At 34.0% G+C, this 20,677-nt stretch overlaps 1 protein-coding gene across 8 annotated transcripts in view; it reads right to left on the reverse strand.

The window, feature by feature from the left end:
- Positions 1–20,677, reverse strand: part of LOC113519451 (plasma membrane calcium-transporting ATPase 2) — a 218,968-nt gene that overhangs the window by 145,381 nt on the left and 52,910 nt on the right. For 7 of the 8 annotated variants that reach the window (XM_052897057.1, XM_052897058.1, XM_052897054.1 and 4 more), the window contains exon 1: positions 5,216–5,549. The exons of the other annotated variant lie outside the window; for it this stretch is intronic. The gene's annotated coding sequence lies outside the window, so the exon portion shown is untranslated. Of the gene's footprint in view, positions 1–5,215; positions 5,550–20,677 lie in introns of those variants that run through there. 8 annotated transcript variants of the gene reach the window in all.

Raw genomic sequence — 20,677 nt, forward strand, 5'->3', positions numbered from 1 at the left:
AAGGAGGTATGCTATCAATAAAATAAGGTTGTCAACTTGTATGTATGTGCTGTAAATGAATATCATACTCGTACCAGTTATATTATTTCGTGTAAAGATTAGATGACGTTAATATTGGCAGACATAGCATAAATATATTTAGCTACATTTTACCCACTCTAGACGGTGGACTTATCCAAAATCTCACGCTCCCATAACGTAATGGGGGTATTGGCCGTTGAAATGAGAACGAATGGCGGTCCTAGGCGCATACAACTAGCGACTTCATGTTCCAAGTAGAACGAGGACAAACCATAGTGGATGTTTATGAATAAAATAGAAAAGATTTATACAGCAATGAATGAATACTTAATTGAAGCCGCAAATTCGGCTCCGATATTACTCTTTGGCGGGTGGCCAAGCTCAATATCAATAGAATTGTAATTCTATATTGCGATTGTATATATAATATATATCTCAAGAAAGAACATAATCTACGTATAAAACTTGAAATAAATTTATATACCAAGCCACTTGGCCAGTGTGATAATAGTAGACTAACATAGAAAATTATGGGATGGATGCTCTTTATGGGAAAACTCTGCGCCCCACAGTGGGACGATAATTGACGTTGGTTGTTGCGACAAGTACTCGTATAAATTCGCATAATAATAATTGTAAATCTTGATAAATGCTGTATTTCTAAAGACTTCAAAACAGGAGGAGATATTCGATTCCATTGTTTTTTTTTTAATATTAAGAACTCATAACCGATTTGGAAAATTATTTTTTTTAATCTGAAATGATCTATCCTCAGATTGATCTCATAAAATTTTTATCAAAATCAATTCAGTAGTTTAGTTTTTAAATAAAAAATAATTGATATTGCCAAGACTGAAGTCGGCGTTTTTTTTTTTTTAAAAACAATATTTATTATTATGTAACTTGGACAAAAAACATGACGTTTCATTTTATTAAAAAATGGTATTCGCTGTCCATAGACATGAACAGCTCCATCGATATCAGCACGAGGGGATAGACAGCACAATGAGACATAATTAAGGGCGTTGTCATTCTCGTCAAGATCAATATGTTATGCTTTCGTACCCTGTAAAATTACTGTTATATTTTTTTATACAACGTAGGTGGAAAACAAACATACACGCTCGTCTTATGGTAAACGGTCACTAGCCTATGGACGCATGCAACACTAGAAGTGTCACATGTGTGTTGCTGACCCACATATGCTGGGGGGAAAGGGACTGTAAGTAATGGAGGCTGAGATTTCCATTGCTAGCAATATACCCAACCAGGTCGACCTCCTCGCGGTTCTCCCTGGAAACTATCATGGTTAATTCCTGATGAATTCATCATGATGGGCTAACTGGCCTGTTTTCATTTTCATCAATCACCCTTCACTGGTGCTCCGTCAGCGTATCCCGTTAGCGTAGGCGGATTTACCATACCATTTTCACTCATAAAAAAAGACCCACATATGTTACGATATCCCCCTAATTTGGTGGACATAATTAGCGTTTCTTCTATTTCGTTCCATCACTCATTTAGCTTGGTTCCTTAGCGCCAGATACAGGAGTAAATCATTAAAACTTATAATTTCTTTTTTTCGTTCTTTTAAGATCCTTAATTTTACACATCCTGTTTTTTTTTTAATATTCTGTAGCTTGACCCATTAAGAAAAATAGGAAATCTGTTTCATATGTAGTCTACATTAAAAAAAAAAATACACACATGTATTTAATTTTTATTTTAGAGTTCGAATCGCCAGTTACATAATAAATATCTCTAAAATAAAATAAAAAAAATTGTTACCAACTCGATTAATCTAGCGACCTACATTTATTAATTTGATCGCTATCTCTGTTCACTTAATATGTGTATTATCAGAAATTATTATCGTAAGTTGTTAGTAAGTGGGCAGTAATTATCATTATCAATAACCGTCTGATTATTTGTGTGTGTATAAACATTTGCAGTCACCTTTTCAATGTGTTATTCCTATTAATAAACGACTAGACTAGTTAATTTTAAATTTTCCCGTTGTCTACACATATTACAAATACATTATCAAACCTAATACGATAAATTGTTTTCGGAGGTAAATAGTACCTACATACCGGCTACTTTTTTTGTGCGTAAACCTTTACTGTGACCTCGTTTATATGAAATTTCGTAATTACATAATGGTGACTAAGATTTTCCTTCTTTTTCTTTTTTATACTTAAAATATGATGCAGAATATATCTCACAGCGCCATCTACTCCCAAACTATGCAGCATTTGTACTGTGAGTACAAGAAGCTAAGTGATATTTAATCAAAAATTTTTTTTTTCGAACTTATAACATTTTTATATTTAACACTGATATAAAAATACTAGTCTGTACTTACATCTATACTTCCAACATTCAAAAATACAGCATAGCAATAAATGTCCATCACTATGCTATTTAGAGTTACTAAAAAAGTCCCATACTGTGTTCATCAACACTTTTTATTTTCACATAAAACTTGTAAACTGATAGTTTAAAAACATTGATCCGAATTTATATTTAAACTGTTTTTTTTTTATGTTGATGTTGGATTCTGTTTTAATACAAGTAGCCAGTACTTTTTAAACATTAATTTAAAATAATATAAGTCATGTTTGGCCAACAAATTTAGTTGTTAAATAATAAGGTTATTAATATATTACACAAAAAAGTGTTTCAATAATGACAAATTAATACCAAATCAACATGGAAGTAAATCTGAATGTAAAATTAATCAGAATTGAATGTCTCATAAAAGTAGTTACACAAAAGAAAATGTTTTAATATCACAAAGGTGGTATACTACCATATTGGTCAGTCTGGTGGTAAGACACTGAAGCCTATTAATTAATTGATAAATATGTTACACAAATTTATTCCACATCCTTTTTTAAAATTTATTAAAAAAATATTAATAATTGTCAGAAAATTAATGTAACGGCAATACCTATTCATATTTTCAAATTAATAATTTAATAAATTAATAAAAGAGAAATAAAGGTTACTTTATTATGATATTATATATTTTTAATTAGTCACAACTAGGAGTAGATGAAAATAGACTGCCAATTTGATGAATTTGTTCAAACGATGACCAACAAATATTACTAGACATAATTGTGGATTATTTAAAATATTATCAACTGACATACACAAAATATATTTTTTTTTAGATGGAAAGTAATGTATAAATACTATATTTGTCTATTACATATTATTGTATATTATTATTACATTACATAATTTATATACACTCTATTACACATATCCTACACCAACACATTTGAAAAAAGGTTCCTGTAATAATAAATAAATAAATTAAAAAATACTCAAGACAATTATAAACAAGTTATAAACTATAATCATCTAAGAATTAGTATAAACTAAATTTATTAAGAATTAGAATTAAACTAAATATCCTTCTTAATATTTTATAACATAACAGTTTTGTTAAATGATTACTTTCAAAAATTTTAAGTCTAGAGATATAATTTGAAATTTAGAATTATTACATTATGCAAGTGTTACCATTTTAATTAAGATATTGATTTGACAAGGTTTATAAAAACAACATATTAATTTTTAAAAGATTTTTAATTATAATGGAGCAATTATTATTTTTTTATTAACGACTGTGTCCTACAAAAAAACAAGACTTAAATTGTGACAAAACTGAACTAACAACTGAATCAATTTTAATAAAATTTCTATTGGATCAATTCGTAATTATCCTTTTAGATAAAAAAGGAATTTTTCTAATCGGTTTACAATTGACAGTTATAAGGTAATAGACATAAAACAAAAAAAATACACAACTAAAGTTAGAACTTCTTTTTTTAAGTCAGTTGAAAGTACATGTGTTGGGCAATATGAATAATGAATTAAAATTAAGTGAATTATTTTTTAATTATAATTTTTTTAAACTTGTTACTATGTTATAATAAGCAAGTTGAGCTAATCTAATGAAAGTGGTAATCAACATAATATTACACGCTAACACAGAGCAGCATAGGAAACTAATTTTACACTCTGCGGTAATCTTTGCAGTCATCATCCTTAACATCGTAGTGCTGGACACGAGTTTTTTTTTTATAAAAGAGCATTGGTACAATTACTTTTCAGGCAGACTTGAGCCCTTATAAAGGGTGCATATGTACTCTCAGACATGTCTTTATGAAGCACATTGTTGGAGTGGGCACCTGACAATTCTAGGATGGACACAGTACACCTAGCCCCTCCCTTGAATATGCCTATGTAAAAGAGCAATAGTAGGCAATTATAGCCTATTATTACCACAATGAGTAGGCTGTTTAAACTATGGTTTTATGTTTCTTTATTTTGCACTGTCTTGTTTCCCTGGTCTTTTCCCATATTGTGGATATATAAGATGGATGAAATACTGTATTTCTAGTCTATCACCACATGGAGTACCATTGCAGTACTGTTGTCAATATTTAGCTTGAGTCAATATTTATTATTACTTATCTGTGTAAATTATAATTGCAATCTGTGTATATTCTCAGCGCAGTAAGGAACTGTATTTGTGAATAGTAGATACTTAATAATACAAATACTGTTTTCTGTCACCTACCTTCATGCATATTACTTAAAGATCTATTTTGTTTTATTTATCTGTCTATATATACCTACATAATTAGGATGCCATTATAACTATTTATATTTGACCAATTGCAAACAAACACTTAATGTTGAATACTATAATATAAATTTAATTACTTAATTATCTTTACATTATGGCATTATGTCATAATTTCCTAAACCATAACCTATACAATTTTCGTATTAAATCATTCCATCATAAAACCTTTGCCTTCTGCATGGTATTGTATAATGGGAATAAGCACTATGCACTAATAATACCGCCTTGTCCTCAGCAAAGCCGGTATGTCTACTGGCCGATAATGTTCGCCTATTTATTTTTACACGTTACGTATTCACAGCTGTCCGCCACATCGGAGCCCGGCCAACGGAATATCACTATTTGCAACTCAATGACTGTAAAAACGATAACTACTCAGCCATCGCCTTCAAACATGTACACGTACAACCTAACTAGCTATAATTGGAACCCGTTTTTCGAGTGTGCAGGAGAAATTTGCTGGCACAGAAACATTTTCACCCGTGCAAGACAATCGCATTAGTATGTATTAATAATATGACTTCATACCTCTGTCGTTCCCGGCAGCAGAATATTCACCTCCCAGAAGCAATATTCCAATGTTGGAATCACAAAATCTGCACAAAAACGCAAGACGATAGTTCACAAGCGCAACCACTCAATTCACAGCCGGCCGTGGAAAATTCACAATGACTAGTTGTACACTAGAAGTAAATAGAAAATACACAGATTACACTAACTTAAAATCTATGATTTTCACATCAAATATCTAGTTGAACCGAAACCAAAAACGCGCCAACTGTCAAACTAAAAAACTACAAGCACCGACGTGCCGCGCGTCCGCGCGGTTCGAGTCCGCTTTTCTGACTGACTGTACTGAAGCCAGCAACACACGATACCAATCTGCTTGCGCGTTTCGTGCGTCACTAACTTCACGTTATACGACTACAACTATGGATAGATGACTGTATCTACAGCATGCTTTTGTCGCAATTTAATTTTCATTTATATAATATGTGCAGCAATCTCATTATCGCATAATTGACAAAATATTATACTAACGGCAACGTTATCTATATGATGGTGCGACAAATATGAGATAACAATTCTAACGGGAATCCGGACTGTAAAATAATGCAACTAAAATGAAAAGATCGGCATTAGCTAAGAAAATATGTACAAGCCAACACTCATCTATATCTATGCGGGATAGACGTTGGCTAGACGCGCATGCGTATGGACCGCGGACACGACGTCAGTGAATGACAAGCCCTGTGCTTGTATTATCCGATCGATTTCAAAAGAAATGTGCTATCTTCAGTGTGATCTATTTTTGAGCTACTTTTATATTTTTCAAAGTAATCATCCGTCTTTTCTTTCAGTGGGTCCCAACCTAACAAACCTTTTTGGACCACCGCCCCGCTTCTTAACTAGATAGAATACAACACCCTCTAGTCTATATTAAAACGTGTTTTTGCATTAATATCTACTCTCCTACTAGATTACTACTAGTAATCGAGTAGTGTGACTACTATTATATATGTCCATGGTCTACCATAAATATAAAAATTCAGCGTCCAGTTAAAATTGAAAATTTATGATTACTAGCTCTGTCTCGCGGTCTTACCTGCTACAATTAGGATAAAAACATGTCTTAATAAATTAAGAGAATATAAACTGATCACAATGTCCTCTAATCTAGGGCATTGCTAGGCAATGGGCTATATTTTTTTTTAATAGGAATAATAATGGTTACATAAAGGTAATGTTTAGGCGAGAGGGAAAAAGATTGTCAGTAATGCGATTTAATAGTTCCATTGCTAGAAATATACCCTTACAGGTCGATCTCCACGCGGTTCCTCTTGGACATCATCGTAGAATTCGTCACGATGGGTCGAATTTTAAACATACCTATTAGATATGTTTAAAATTCGACCTAAAATTCGATATATATTAAGTGTTCAACAATGTTCGCTAAACAGATTACTATAAAAATAAAACTATATCTTTTGTTAGTTAAAAGATATCGTTTGAGGCATTATTACAGTTATGAGGTTCGCGTGCGTCAAATCTTATCTATCTACTATTCGGTAAGTGTTAATACGATTAAAAAATGAAAATAATACTTAAATATAAAATAAAATTCAATTAAATAACATGAAGTACAAGTATAAAAATATACTGCAAAATATATTTTGAAGGTTATTCGATTTTAAATAAAATTTAGCAAAGAGAAAAAAAAAATCGTTTTTTTTCTTACTTTTAGTAACCATTGTAACGTTATCTTTGTACAAGATTGCAAAATTTTGATTTTCCAAATTTGAGGTCCAATTTGGTATAGACACCTATCGTATAAGATATAGATGTAATGCTGATGAATTGAGAACCTGCTCTTTCTAGAAGTTAATTTCAAATCACTTCAAAAAATGTTCTTAATTCGGTTTTTAAAAAATACAAAAGGAAAATACCGATTCGAATATATTTTCAGATAGCTCCCATACAAAATTCATCAATAAATCAATAAAATTCTAAAATACCTAATTTCTTTTTGTTCCGATTGAAGTCGATTCTTTTTTTGTGGAACCAATTCGTTTCATATAGACAGTGGTTTATACCACTGTATATATTATGTTAGTAGATTTTGTTAGGGTGGCAGAGCGTATAAAATGCTACCGGCCCCCGGCCTGAGGAGGTCCTAGTCTAGGAGGTCCTGAGCACTGAATGAACCTTATATTTATGTATTACATAAATTTGTAATATTTAATTACTTTAAGAACTAGAGTATTAACTCAAGAACATACACGAATTATACAAATAAACTATCAAGACGAAGGAAAGCTGCGCAATATTTTATCCATTGAAAATTATTTATTAATTTATACTTTTGCATACATAAAATATGTCTACAGGGCGGACCTAATGCCTGATGGCATTCTGTACCAGTCAATTGTTATGCTTAACAGGGAAAGTAATAGGCAGTGCATAGATTAAAAAAAAATATAAATATATAATTTAGATATATAAATTACAAATATATATATTTTTTATACAACTTAGAATGGCAAACAAGCTGACGGCCCACCTTATGGAAAGTGGTAACCGTCGCCTATAGACATGAGCAATACCATGGACATAACAGAGTATACTGTTTCGCCCATGATACCCCCCATGCGTTGCCATTCCTGAGGACTGAGGTGTTATTCCTCTGTACCCTGTAAATTCACGCCATATCCCACCCTTCAAACCGAAACACAGTCATGCAAACACAACTGCTTTACGGTTGAAACACGAATAGGACTGAGGCACCCAAGCAAACGACTTTTGTACAAAGTCTCCCTCTGGTGGTGGTGGTATTTATATAATAGAAATGTCGTATCCGATGAATGTGCTGCTGACGCCAGATGCAATAGTTACGCTACTAGATACAGGTAAGTAGTAATTCCGTATCAACCGCCAATGAGTATCTCTGTACATTTCAAAGGTTGGCTGGTAGTGAATGCATTAATTAAATCGAATATATAATATTTAAACTTCTTATATTTTGCTCCTCTGTCTATTAAAATAGTTTTTATTAGTTTTCCGTTTTTACCATATTTCACTGATCAATAAAGTTTAAATGAATAAATATGTTAATGTTAGTCATTATTTCTAGACCAATTCACAATTTCTATTAGACATTCAAAGGTTGACTGGAAGAAATCCCTTTTATGGGACAAGTCATTGTACTCATAGTTTTCTTAAGAACTCTGTATCCTATAATTTAAGACTTTACTGTACAAAAAAGTGTTACAAACAAATAAATATGTAGACCTAGGTACATACTGCGTCGTCTAGCTTTATCTAGTCTATATTTATCATTAAAATAAATTTTACTATAAGACTCTTTTGACAAAATCCAGGTTAAACAAAAACAGAGAACTACGGTGCCGTCAAAGTAAACCTCACCAAGCCAAAATGTTTTTACGACTTTTAAATAAATGAGAACGGGATTAGGGACTTAACGTACCTACTCTCTGAAGTTCGTGACCCTCATCTCAAAGAGACAATTTAAAATAGGATTTAGTAGTGAAATAATCTGTAAATAGTATCTATTCTTATAAAACAAAGTCACTATCTGTGTCCGTCTGTTCTGAAGCTCACTTCTAAACCACTAAACGAGTTTTTGTACAAATTTCACTATCGTTTACATGTCTTTAATGAAGATTTTTATAAATGAAACTTACCATAATATATAAAATTTGTAAAAATTGAAGTAAATTGCACCTAAGTCAAACTAGAGCACCTCGCTAATATATTATAAAAAAAAGCTAAATTACTCTGTGAACGAAATTAAAAATATTGTAAAAACTGTGTCTGATCCTTGGAATTTCGTGCATGAAGAGATAATTTCGTTCAATACTACGTCCTAAAGGTTTATTCACACGTTGACGTATTGTTTTTTTTTTCTGGATTGTAAATAAAAAAAAAATATTTAGTAAGTTGTGATTTATTCTTTTGCTGTATAATTTTTTTAATGGATGAAAATGGAATTTCGCAATTGCAATCAGTCGGTTCATTGCGACAAATTTCAGAGGAATTGATCAGACGATTTCCGTGGACTGCGTGGAGGTCGCATTGACAGGTGAAAATCTTTTCTCTTCTAAATATTCTGCTAAATTTTATAAGTGCAAAATTCAATATCATAACATTTTTTTTTGATGGGTGAAAATGGTATGGTAACCCCGCCTGCGCTAACGGGATACGCTGGCGGAGCACTAGTGAAGGGTGACAGATGAGAATGAAAACAGGTAAGTTAGCCCATCATGATGAATTCATCAGGAATTTACCATGATCGTTTCCAAGGAGAACCGCGAGGGGGTCGACCTGGTTGGGTATGTTGCTAGCAATGGGATTCTCAGTCTCCATTACTAACAATCCCTTTCCCCCACATAACTATATTCAAGTACCTATTATAGGTATAAATATGAGATATATACAGGTAATTGGGTTCAGTTGATTACGTGCCTATGCACTGAGCATTGCATGATTCAGTTAAATGCAACCCAGTGAACTCTGATTAAGTAAACATGTGATAATATCACTGTTAGTATCATTGTTAACGAGACACTTACATCGTTAACGGATTGTACGATGCGACCATACATACATACATTCACGAATCGTGAAAAAATATGAACATGGCTGAAATATAAATCCTGTAAGAAAAATCTCTTCAGCAACTTTATAAAGGTCTGGTAAGGGTAGATAGAATTAAAAAAAAAACAAATATATAGCCTACACTCGCTAATAACTTAGCTTTCTATAGATGAAAGAATTTTTGAAGTCAGTTTGAGTAATTTTTAAGTTTATCTATCACAAGCAAACAAATATTTCCTATTTATATTGGTAGTATAGGTTTACAATTATTTATTTTTCCTTAACAACATATTAATTTACAACCACTGGACATTGGTTTCTTCTGTTAAAATAAGGGTATACATAGATCAGATTGGCCAAGCAGCTTGGTAAAAAAAAAAATTAAACTTTGCTTCTTCTGCTTCATGTTTGGCGCTTTGTACTTACGCATTGTAGGGACCAATGTAAGTGCTTTGTAGTCTTACTTTTTTTCTTTTTTTTTATACAACTTAGAGTGGCAAACAAGCTGACGGCCCATCTACAGGAAAGTAGTAACTGTCGCCTATAGACATGAACAGTACCATGGACAAAACATAGTATACTGTTTCACCCATGATACCCCCCATGCATTGCCATTCCTGAGGACTTAGGTGTTATTCCTCTGTACCCTGTAAATTCACGCTATATCCCACCCTTCAAACCGAAACACAGCCATGCAAACACAACTGCTTTATGGTTGAAACACGAATGGGACAGAGGTACCCAAGCAAACGACTTTTGTACAAAGTATCCCTCTGGTAAACTTTATCATTATTAGTAACAAATTTCCAATAAATAGTGCACGTGTGAATGTGTCTTAATTTTACTAATTTAAATTACAGTAAATTTAATGTTGATGTACAAACATTTGTAAAACTATTCTGTCGACACTGCTCCCATATTGGCACTTGGTACTTTATCATTATCTTTTAAGTTAAATATCCACTGCTAAACTAACATAAGCCTTCCGGGGGGAATGGGATTGTTAGTAATGGAGACTGAGAATCCCATTGCTAGCAATATACCCAACCAGGTCGACCTCCTAGCGGTTCCCCCTGGAAACTATCATGGTTAATTCCTGATTAATTCATCATGATGTGCTAACTGGCCTGTTTTCATTCTCATCTATCACCCTTCACTGGTGCTCCGCCAGCGTAACCCGTTAGCGCAGGCGGAGTCACCATACCATTTTCACCCATCAAAAGAAAAACATAGGCCTTCCACATAAAAGATAAAATAAACTATAATCCGACTAAAAAAATCTCCAGTTTTAGTTGAGATACATATAAATAAAAATGTTATTTTTAAATATCTGTGAAAGGGGTTTAGCCAGTGCTTGCTACGCCCGGCAGGCGGGTGACAACCGCAATTAGGCTTTGGTGACATTTTAAGAAGTACACTGCTGCCCATCCCTCTTGTTAAGTACCTAATATATTATCTGTGAAACAGATGTAATAATCTGTTGATATTAGGCTATGCTTTGTAATCTACTCTATGGTCTCTCTCTCTGCTGCGCTGCGACTAGGAAACATAGTTGTAATAAAAAGTAAAAAGAATAAAATATTTAAATAAATAGATATTGCATTTAATGTTACAAAAAAGGTTTTTAACCCGCCGCCACATTACTACAATATCACCTCTTACTTTATTATAGTATAATATTATATTTATAAATTACCTTTTCCATACCTTCTCTGTAGATACATTTAGTGTGTGCGATCATTCCATCTACACTTTAGCAAAACATCATTTGCATAGTCATAAAAATTTTACAAAGTTTTACAAAGTAGGGAAAATTTATTAGTGAAATTACATAATTGCCTACTACCTAGTCTTTACCCGCGACTTTATTCACGTGACTGGATTATATTATTCACTGACCGGCATAAAAAGTAGCCTACGTCCTTTTCTATTTCAAATACAACGTTTATTTCAAATTAGCTGTGTCTTTTGCTTTCGCCTGCTTGAATTAATACACAAAGTTTTATATGTGTTATATTAGGATATAACCTAATCGTGTATCAAATTTAATTCAAATAATTTCAGTAGTTTTTACGTGACAGAGCAACAAACACCCATTTACTCATTCATCCATCGTTTACGAAGTTTCCCATTTCTTATATTAATGAGATTTTACGAAGATTGTGGTAGAGCTGATAAAGTGCCCACAGGTAATAAACAATCAAATTTACATTCACAATTATAATATTAAGGGTATTGTAAAAATATATGAGGACTGTACACTATTTAATAAATATTTATTATTATTATTTCAGCCCTTACTTGTCCACTGCTGAACATAAGCCTTGCCCATAAGGAGAGCTTTGCCACTAGTTGCTACACTCGACAGGCGGGTTGGCAACCGCAGTTAGGCTTTTAGAGATGTTTTAAAAGGGACCCTGCTGCCCATCCCTCGCCTTCCCACAGTCGCCTCTTACGACGCCCACAGGAAAGGAAGGGGTGGCCCATTCTATGTCGGGACCGACACGGCGAATTTAATAAATATAATCAAAATTTGACCTGGGATAGAGCTGGCTGGAGGAAGATGCATGAATTAGTTGCACCGACAAGAGGAAACTCTTAAATGAAAAGAGAGAATCAAAATTTATTATAAAATCTAAATACAGTGTAGTAATGAAAATTTATCATAGTTTCTTTAATTGACGTTAGCTATGTATGATCGTATATTTTTGACAATGAGCCGGCCTATACAGAACCCGTATGATGTCATCACCTATTCGATGTTTACATTATCTTTCAGTCAATTCTTCAAATAACGACTTGATTAGATTAACTTCAGTAACATGTACGTACCTATGAAAAAGCATTAGCACATAAAAACTTGATTGAAATACTAGATAATTGATGGTTACATGTAAAACTGTTGGATTTGGATCGATTGTATGTGTTTAGTCTGTGTATTGTTTGAATTAATCTATTTTAAGAGCGAGGTAATCTTGTACCTACACCAACAACCAGGGACATTTTTACGCGCGTTTTGCAGTCGTGCGAGGTCAACGGGAGTAGATATCTATCTACTATAAATATATAGCATCTATGTATCTACATAGATGCTATATATTGTTCTTTTTTTATAACGCAGGAGGCAAACGAGCATGCGGCTCACCTGATGGTAAGTGACTGCCGCCGCCCATGAGCAGCTATAACCAGGAGGAACTGCAGATGTGCTGTCGGCTTTTTAAAAAGGTATGTGGTCTTTTTTAGTGAAGTTTACGATATCGTATCGGTTAGGAAATTACCAAAAGATGTAGGTGGAAGATATAAGTGGGAAGGGATTGTTGATAATGGGATTTGGAGGCCTCCTTGCTCACAATATACCCTGTTAAGTTGACGTCCGCGCGGATCCATCTGGAAATCATCATAATTAAACAACTTTTATGGGAGGGGGTGGGGGCAGAAGGGATCGTTTGTTATAACAATATTATTTATAAATAAATTCTTTAATAAGGTAACCAGGACCCACACAATTTTTATAGAATTTTATATTGTAATAATTTACAATTATAGGGGGGGGGGGGGAAGGGATTGTTAGTAATGGAGACTGAGAATCCCATTGCTAGCAATATACCCAAACAGGTCGACCTCCTCGCGGTTCCTCCTGGAAACTATCATGGTTAATTCCTGATGAATTTATCATGATAGGCTAACTGGCCTGTTTTCATTCTCATCTATCACCCTTTACTGGTGCTCCGCCAGCGTATCCCGTTAGCGCGAGCGGAGTTACCATTCCATTTTCACCCAACAATAAAAAAAAATTTACAATTATACAATATTGTATTTGTTTGTGTGTGTATTGGGCACTAGCGCCTTATTGCTAACTATATACTCTGTCAGGTCGATCCCCATGCAGTCCCTTCTGGAAACCATCATGATATATACTTATAGAATTTGTCAAAATGTGCTAACTGAACTGCTTTCATTTTCGCCTATCATCCCACATTGGTGCCCCACCGGCGTATACTGATAGCGCTGGCTGGGTTATCGTTCCATTATCAGTCATAAAAATCTGCTTTTATCTTCGCCTTTAATCCTTTATTGGTGCTTCGTCAGCGTATAAAGACCGACATAGATGAAGGAATATTTTTAGAGAAAAGGTGATGAAAGGTGAAGGAACAGTCAGGACCTCTAATAATGAAGAAATGGATTGAGGAAAAAACATTTCTTTAAACTAGTGTTAGTATTCATTATTAGATTTCCCTAAAAAAATTATATTACAATTAATAAAAAAAAATTAAACTTTGGTTCGCCGTATGCTTGTTTGCCATCTTAGTGGTATAAAAAAATTGTCGTAAAAAAAGAACAGCCTGCGTTTGTACCGACGCCATTAGCAATACGACGTTTACACATACCCTATAGTATATTCTGTGGTTATGTAATGGCACTGGTACGGATATAGGCTGTACTTTTTTTGAGAATTTGAATTAATGTTTTAATTTTTGGTAATATAATTTTTTTTCTAGAAAAATATTTTTTTTTAAACCCTATTAGTGAATTCTAACTCCAGTTATGAGGTATGGACTACGTTAATTAACATACTGTATAAAAAATAAATTACAGGCGAATTGAAAACCTCATAGTCGATGTTGTTTAAAAATAAAAAAAATTGTTTACCTACATGCTACTCACGTAAGCAATTCGTCCGCAAGAAACTTGACAAATGAACTCACTCGGTCTGCTGATGCATTCCGTGAGTGTACTCGTGAAACTTGGAAATTTATTTAATTTGGGCGAGCACTTGACTTTTTGAAGAAATTGACAAATTATATTTGACCGACTTTAAAAATAATGAGGCTCCCAATTTGATTGCACGTATTTGTTTTTCTATGGACCTTATCTATTCGATATTTTATTTTGAAATAATTTTGATGATTTTTTTAATCAAAGGGGTTTACTGTCATTTTAGTACGAGTATTATATCAATTTTGCTAACACTGTTTTTTTTTTATACAATAAAGTCTTAAATTTATATAGTTTGCAGTTCGTCAAAGGCTTAAGGCAAAGTGATTATTGGCTTTCTACTTTAACGCCTTAACAAATAAAGTTACATTACACGCATGGTTTTTAATTAGCAACGCAATGATTTCGTAATGATACAGGTAATAATAAAACGTTAAATAGATTAAAATTATCAGTTTTATATAAATACTGTAATGACGGAACACTGCGGCAGAATCTTCAGGCAATCTTATCAATGTCTCACGTCGTGCGTCAAACCGCAAAAGTGCGTCAGGACGCATACTTTAATGTTATCGGTACTCACGAATGTGATTGCGGTAAAAGGATTAATCGGATTTAAGTAGAAAAAACGACCTGCGCCTTGATTCTGGTAACGAAACTTGTGTAACATCTGATGAAATGAAATCTTATAATTAACTTAGATATTTATAATAAAAATAAAAATGGCAATAGGCTGGTCATATAGCTTGAAGAACCGACGATCAATGGGGAAGAAAGGTTTTTGAGTGGCGATCCTGTAAGGGCAGTGTGGTACTATCCTCCACTAGATGGAGTGACGACTTCAAATGCATTACAGGGAGTGGGTGCAGGTGGCTCAGGACCGTTCTTTATGGCTGTCTATGGGAGAGGTCAATGTTCAGCTGTGGACGGTTAGGTAATGAATGACATGATAAAATGAGGATATTCAATAAGGAACAAATAAATACATGAAAAAAAGGAAACTATTATTTCATCTAGGTAAACTATGATAATTTACTTAAATTATCTTGATGTTTTTTTTTTATGGGTGAAAATGGTATGGTAACCCCGCCTGCGCTAACGGGATACGCTGGCGGAGCACCAGTGAAGGGTGATAGATGAGAATGAAAACAGGCCAGCTAGCCCATCATGATGAATTCATCAGGAATTAACCATGATAGTTTCCAAGGGGAACCGCGAGGAGGTCGACCTGTTTGGGTATATTGCTAGCAATGAGATTCTCAGTTTCCATTACTAACAATCCCTTTCCCCCCAAACTTATCTTGATGTTTGAAAAACCCTCAATATAGTGATACAATTTGTATGATTCGGAACAATGAGTGGGTATCACAAAATGCTTCTGCCTCGAAAGATTAGTTCTTTCAGTAACATTTATTTATTTATCTATTACTAGTAACTAACTTAGATAAGGTCGCCCATTGTTTTCTCAATATAATCTTTTCTTGTAATTGTTTGTATTTATAATAAGTTTACTAATGTAATCTATTGGAGGAAACAATAAAGAGTATCTATCTGTCATTCCGACTCTGCATGTTTTAAAATGTTGAAAAAAGTATTAGAATTTTTTCCTGCAAACTTAGAATGGTACAAAAGCTGACGGCCCACCTGATGGAAAGAGATAACCGTTGCCTATAAACATGAATATTACCATGGACATAACAGAATATACTGTGTCGCCCACGATACCCTTCATGCGTTGCCATTTCTGAGGTCTGAAGTGTTATGCCTCTGTAACTGCTCTGTAATATGCCTCCGTAATATACCCTATAATTTCTTTGGCATATCCTACCCTTTAAACCGAAATACAGCCATGCAAACACAATTGCTTCACGGTAGAAACGCGAATCGGACAGATGTATCCGAACAGACGACTTGTACAAAATTTCCCACTGGATGCCTTTTGTAAATGAACATTGAAATGATACGCAACTCTATTTTAAGCCATTGGATGTTTTAAAAATGAACAGTGAAATAGAGACGCGAGCAGCGACTTTGTTTTATATTATTTGGAGATACACTATCCCTGATAAACGAGAACGTGTGTAAGTATGACAAATACGGCCTAATAATATTGTATTTTCCACGGAAATTCCCAAAGGACCGTGAGATATCAGGTTCGCAAATATGTAGGTAAATATGAAAGTTTATGAAGCTGTTTGTTGCTCAATTACGCATCAACGGCTGAACAAATTTGAATCTAATTTTGCACACATAATTATAGTCTTAAACCGTACTGTAATGTGTTAACACCGAAAACTTTGAGCCTAGTTTCCATTGGGTAATTTATAATTCAAGTCCACTTGGAAGAACCCAAGGGTATAGTTAGACGATCTATAAATAAGGTATTGGTTTTATTTCTGGTACACTATTTGGATCATCATCATCATCATCATTATCATCCATCATATCAGTCGTCACCTATCCACTGCTGAATATAGGGCTCCTTCATAGACTGTCACAAAGAACGATCCCGAGCCACCTGCACCCACTGACTCCATGCAATACATTTGAGGTCGTCACTTCATCTATTGAGGGGTCGTCCTATACCGAGTTTGCTTGTACAGGGTCGACACCCAAGAAGCTTTCTTCTATTTAGGGATAGTAATGAAGATGAAATTAGGTCAGTTGGTAAACGTGACGAATTCACCAGGATTTGATCACGATGGTTTTTAGAGGAGACCGCGTAGTGGTCGACCTACTGTCACTCCTCGTTATAAACAGTCCTTTCACCTATATAAAACAATTGTACCTGATTTTCAGTAAACCGTATTAACTAAAACAGTGTCTCTTGGATGAACCACAAAAGATCGATTAAGAGAATTTTTGGGGTAGAACTCATAAATGTAAACGGTATGGTATCCTGTCACTGTCGTCTGTTTAATCCCTTTAAAGGGTTGAGAGAGGTCTTTATTTATGTTGATTGCCGAGTCTTAAATAATTAGTTCACTCATTCTATACACCAAATTGAAAACGAGGTTTACATCTGTATTTTATTTATTTATTTTATATTTATTCGCATGCTGCTACTACTAACATGCTATTGGATATGCTGGGCCACCTTATACAACATGACGATTTTTTTAAGAGCATAGTAGAAGGAAAAATAGAGGGCAAAAAAGAAAGAGGAAGACCGAGGAATAACTACATGGGACAGATAAAGGAAACACTAGGTGTCATGCCGTATAAGAAGATCAAGGATATGGCCTGGGATAGAGCTGGCTGGAAGAAGATGCATGAATTAGTTGCACCGAGAAGAGGAAAGTCTTAAACAAAAAGAAGAGCATGCTACGTGGTACAAATTATTTATTATAATAAGTATGCATATAAGACACGTGACACCCCTATACGTTTTATGTACCTATATGCTTGTGATATATATGTTATAAATTGTTTTTTTTTATTGAACGAATTTGTTATTAGGGTTCGGTTCAGTTTTCATTTTTTTTTTTTGGAATAATTATTAAATCATGTAACTGAGAACAAACTGAAATCATGTAACTCATTTTCTTTTTGTTCTATCCAACGAACTCTTTACAGTAACATTAAATTTATTGCTGTTGCATGTAAAGAGTTTATGTCACCCTGATTCTTTCCATATAAGATAGTAAAAAAGTAAAGTTCGCCGTGTGGTCCCGGCATAGAATAGGCCACCCCTTCCTTTCCCGTGGGTGTCGTAAGAGGCGATTAAGTGTGGGCGAGGGATGGGCAGTAGCGACCTTTTTAAAACATCTCGAAAGCCTAACTGCGGTTGCCAATCCGCCTGCCAAATGTGGTAACTATTGGCAAAACGCCCCAAGAGGGAGGCTTATGTTCAGCAGTAGACGGTTAACGGCTGAAATAATAAGAATAAAAATAATAATAATTTTTAATGTTCGAAAAGATATTTTCAAACTTTTCAATTTTTTTTTATACAACAATAGAATGGCAAACAAGCTGACAGTTCACCTGATGGAAAGTGGTAACCGTCGACTATAGACATGAGCTGTACCATGGACATAACGTATACTGTTTCGTCCATAATACCCCCCATGCGTTGCCATTACTGAGGACATTGCCATTATTGTGTTATTCCTCTGTACCCTGTAAATTCACGCCATATCCCACTCTTCAAACTGAAACACACCCATGCAAATACAACTGCTTTACGGTTGAAACACGAATGGGACACATTTATAATTTTAATGGGATCATCGTCATCATTTCACTTATTATTTGTCCATTGCTAAACGTATGCCTGCTGAGCATTTAATAAGATAACAAGGATAAGAATTCCGACTATGTTTCTTAACGAAAAGTATTCCGTTCGTGTATACTGCCACTGTTTCGAGATGGTGTATTTTTCCAACCAATCAATAATTTATTTGTGAACCATAGATGGAAATAGATTATTAAAATACATTTAGCAGGGGAGAAAGGGATTGTTAGTAATGGAGACTGAGAATCCCATTACAATATATCCAACCAGGTCGACCTCCTCGCGGTTCTCCCTGGAAACTATCATGGTTAATTCCTGATGAATTCATCATGATGGGCTAACTGGCCTGTTTTCATTCTCATCTATCACCCTTCACTGGTGCTCCGCCAGCGTATCCCGTTAGCGCAGGCGGGGTCACCATACCATTTTCACCCATCAAAAAAAATATATATATAGCATGTTTTCTATGGTCGACCTAAAAGGTGTACAAATAATTCATCAAAGTAAAATAATGCCTTTTAAATAGTATTAATTCATGAAACAATTTTTGAAAGTACCCAGTATAGTATGTTTTATTTATTGACTATTCAATTTTAAAAATATTTAATTTTACATTCTAATAATTTACATACAATTATTTATCATTAATAAATTCGTTAATACTGTAATAATTTTTTTTTTCAATAAATTTTTTTTATAGTAATCCAATCCTGTTTTAAATCTTCTTATTGCTTATTTCGATCATTACATATCTATATTAGGAATTTAAATTTTCTATCCCATTGTGATACTTACACTATCTCTGATAGAAATTCAATTCTCTACTTTTTAATATCCAGGTAGTGATTGAATTCGGTTTGAAAGCATTTCACGGCCCGCCCTGGTGAGCGGTGACGTCACTGGAGGCGCGCGCACCGCCCGCATCGATCGGCATCGGAATCTGTCAGCGCTGTAACACGCGCCTACTAAGCTAAATTTCCAGTTCTATGAAACTTTCCTTAAGCCGCTTCAAGCGCTGAATTAAAGTTTTTCCAATCGGAATTGGAACAGCAAAAGGTCACAAATGGTATAAATGCACAATCGGAGATCAACGTTGAATGTATAAGCATAGAGATCATATTGCGAGTGTGGAAACTTCTTTGACGGTGGTGTCCTCGAACGTATAATCCGTTTCCATAAATGGTTTCGCAAGCGATTTTCTTAATAAAAAAAAAACCCCTCTTTTAGACAAGAAGTTGAATATAATTAGGGAGTTGTATCTTATAAATGAGTAGATAGATTTGGGCAAAATAAATTATACAGTAAGCTTGCGAGAGAGATATATTTCTTCGTACATTGGCGCCATAAGAATGGATACTTTTTGCTTGGATACAAGGAAAATGGTGGTAGATTTTTATGCAGATGATCTTATTATAGGTAGGTAGTCATATACCTACATAAAAGAGTATAAATTAAATATTTATACAACATACTGAGAAAGTCAAATGAGCTAAGAATCTACTTGACAGAAAATGGTAACCATATCACAACTAAGAACAAAGAAGAAATCTTTGTATCACAATTAATTAATACCACAGAAACTACAATGTTATAATATTGGACCTATAACTTATTGCGACACTGCAAAAGGTTATGGGCCTAGAACATTATTCACCTACTTTCGTAGAAGTTGTAATTATGGTAACAATATACGTAGAAACAGTTATTATATTCTTAAACTAGTTGTTTCCCGCGGCTTCGCTCACCTTAAGTACTATAAAATCCATGTGTATTCCTTAAAAAGAACTTCTTATTGGTCACTTACGTTACATTCGTTACGTCACAAGGAAGTTCTGCGAATTTTTTTCTGTTTCACTAGTTAGTTGATTAAAATTACCATATATAGTGATATGAACTTCCACAAAATAACACCTCATCTTCATCAT

Source organism: Galleria mellonella, unplaced genomic scaffold, assembly GCF_026898425.1.
Source record: "Galleria mellonella isolate WM207_F2 unplaced genomic scaffold, CSIRO_AGI_GalMel_v1 utg352, whole genome shotgun sequence".
NCBI classification, from domain to species: Eukaryota; Metazoa; Arthropoda; class Insecta; order Lepidoptera; family Pyralidae; genus Galleria; species Galleria mellonella.